Below are 3,290 nucleotides of genomic sequence, written 5' to 3'. Positions count from 1 at the left end.
TCATTGCAACTTTTCCGCACGAATGCCTAGATTTGGAGCGGGGATATGGATCATTTTCTTGCTGAAATATCCATCCCCTGGGTAACTTCATCTTAGTAACTGATTCTTTAACATTATTGTCAAGAATCTGCTGATATTGAGAAGAATCCATGCAACCCTAAACTTTAACAAGATTCCCAGTGACAGCATTGCCAATGCAGCCCCAAAGCAATGCAAACCCACCAAATGTTACAGTGGGTAGCAACGTTGTGTTTTTTCCCCGCCATGCATAAGGCCTTTTTTATGTCCAAACAACTAAATCTTTGTTTCATTAGTCCACATGACCTTATTCCAAAATGAAGCTGACTTGTCCAAATATGCTTTTGCATACCTCACGCGGTTCTGTTTGTGCCGTGCTTGCAGAAAAGGCTTCTGTCGCATCACTCTTCCATACAGCTTCTAGTGGTGCAAAGTGCACTGAATTGTTGAACGATGCACAGAGACACCACCTGCAGCAAGATGATGCTGCAGGTCTTTGAAGGTGGTCTGTGGGTTTTTCTTGACTATTCTCACCCTCCTTCTTCTCTGCCTCTCTGATATTTTTCCTTGCCTGCCGCTTCTGGGCTTAACAAGAACTGTCCCTGTGATCTTCCATTTCCTTACTACGGTATGTTCCTCACAGTGGGAAATGACAGTTTAAATCTCTTTTGTTTTTTTTGAGTTTTTGCAGCACTATTGGCTGACAGGAAAGGTGGTATGAGAGAGCGGGAGAGACATGCAGCAAAGGACCACAAGTCGGATTCAAACCCGGGTCGGCCGCATTGAGGACTAAGGACTCCGTACATGGATTGTGCGTGCTAACCACAGTGCTACCTGCAAGCCCCAACCGTTTAAATCCTTGAGACAACTTTTTGTATCCTTCCCCTGAACAATCTTTGTTTTCAGATCCTCTCAGGGTTGTTTTGAGGTGCCCATGATGAATCTTCAGAGGAGATTCAAACATGAGAACAACTTGCTACTGGCCACCTTAAATACAGTTTGTCATGATTGGAAACACCTGGCTATGAAGTTCAAATCTAAATGAAGTAACCAAACCAATTTTGTGTTTCAGTTAGTCAGTGAAAAGTAGTTAAGGGTATTTAAATCAATAAAATTATTAGGGTATCCAAAACTTTGCACCTTTCAAGTTTTGTTTTAACACATATTGCAATACTGAAATATTACTGTGTCATATTACAGTTATATACAGTATTAGATATAAAACTAAAATAGCAATTGCTAACACCCAAATATTTAGCAATAAAAATAATTAAGATTAATAGGGGTGCCCAAACTTTTTCATATGACTGTATGTATATATATATATTTACGTATGTGTGTATGTATGTATTTGTATATATATTCTAATTATTTCTATTCAGGATTGGAAAATGTTATGAATTTAAATATAACAAATATACATAATAATTTCTTGATTAAGTAAATTAAAAGGGAGGTATGACTTGCCATATTTTATTATATTGTGATTCAGTAAATTTAAGGTTATGTTTCTTTATGTAGGTTGAATTTTCTGAAAATCAACATCTAAAAACAAAAATCAACATCTGCTTAAGCTTTCAAAGACTGTAGAAATCTTAATTGAAGTTTGGCTTTTTATTGCAAATTCTCATGTAAACAATTACGGGTAAACCACATTTTTAGAGATCTGTTTATACATATTTCTTGGTTCTTAGCTAAGTAAGGGAGGGGCAATTCCCACTCTGGGGAATTGAAACACATTATGCTCTGGATGCCATTAACACACAATGGAAGGACATAAGGGTGGAAGTGGGAGGACTGGGATGCGTTCTTCTGTGAAGCTCATCAAACATGTCCTGCTGAATCAGCAGCTGCCATCAGCACTATTACTTCTCACCTTCATTAGTTTATTCCTGTTTTCTGTTCTCATCCTGTTTATTTTCATTCGAGTTTTTCCACTATGAAGTGATGGAACACCACAATCAAGTGCTCTGTGCATACAGACCTTCCAATAAAGTTGAATGTTGTTCTGATAAATAAAGTATGTAACTAATTGAAAGCTGCAATCTCATTTCATAACTCATCATAAAACTTGAATGTGAGTCACTGTAAGCTCCTCCCTGAGCTTTTTTTTCTTCTTTTCTCTTGCAGTTGGTTCCTGCAGCCAAGAACAAACAAGAACCGCTTCCTTTGCCACTTGGCCGTTTAGCAGCATGAGCCTGTTGGGACCTTGATTTAAAAGTGCTCTGGAGTTGGAGAGGCAGTAGTGTTTCTAAGTTTTGGAAAACTTGTTTCTGTTTGTTGCCGGGGGAACGACTAGAGGCAGAGAGGAACTTTAATGATCTTTCTAAAGAAAATGGATTAATTGCCCTTGTTCTTCCTGGTTCTCCTAATGAAGTTCCTTTATCTTGCAACATAAAGCGCAACCTTACTGCCCTCCTGATGCCGACTCTTTTTTTTTTCTGGATACTTGCTGCCGTGGAAACAGCCCTGATCTCCCTGCTGGGAAACGTGTTAACAGAACTGAAACTGGGTGTGTTTGCAATTGGACCCACATGTCTGGATGTCCAGTAAAGAGGAAATGTGGTCAACTGTTTGACCCACATCAGTATGCACTTCTAACAACTGCAAATGGCAGCAGGGGCGGAGCTAGATGGTAAATAATCTAAGGAAAATTATTTATATAGAAAGAAGAAAATATGTAGTTATTCAACTCCGATAAAAACACTTTAGTCAGAGTAAACATTTAAAGTTATGCTGCTTTTATTTTCAGTTTAATTGGAGTAATTAGTGATTCATCATTTCCTTACCCATTATTCACCCTTGAGGTGAAACAAACCGGTTATGTGTTTAAACAAGGGTGAAGAAAAGGTGACTATCAGATCAGGATGATGGAGAAACGCAGCCTGGGGGATTCATTTTGTTCCCCTCTAATACAGGTGGTGGAAACAGCAATACTCTCAAGTGGAATATTCAAAACAAAATGTTTTTGTGGTTAATTATACACATCAATATTACTAACATCAAAGATGATGAGTGCAGAATTCATGCTCTTTTCAGAGTCTAGGAGTCTTCACTGAAATCAAAGATAAATTAAACATTTTAATAAAAAATGATCAAATAACCAATTTATGTAGATATTAGTGCTTATAAATATCCATTTTATGCAGAATGTTTATTGATACAAGTAGGTAAGTAATGACGATGATTGATTTGCGCCCCAGAATGGATTTAAACGGATGTTTAAATATATGCGTCTATTTGTTAGCAAAGGCTGTAGAAACTATTGTTAG

At 37.6% G+C, this 3,290-nt stretch overlaps 1 long non-coding RNA gene across 1 annotated transcript in view; it reads left to right on the top strand.

The window, feature by feature from the left end:
- The first annotated feature begins 2,275 nt into the window (after window positions 1-2,275).
- LOC107082771 overlaps window positions 2,276-3,290 on the top strand; it is a 10,865-nt gene continuing 9,850 nt past the window's right edge. The window contains exon 1 of the long non-coding RNA XR_001481147.1: window positions 2,276-2,653. This is a non-coding gene — a long non-coding RNA (uncharacterized LOC107082771). The remainder of the gene's footprint in view (window positions 2,654-3,290) is intronic.

Source organism: Cyprinodon variegatus, unplaced genomic scaffold (genome assembly GCF_000732505.1).
Source record: "Cyprinodon variegatus isolate N-32 unplaced genomic scaffold, C_variegatus-1.0 Scaffold61, whole genome shotgun sequence".
NCBI classification, from domain to species: domain Eukaryota; kingdom Metazoa; phylum Chordata; class Actinopteri; order Cyprinodontiformes; family Cyprinodontidae; genus Cyprinodon; species Cyprinodon variegatus.
This window is presented reverse-complemented; position numbering and strand designations above follow the sequence as displayed.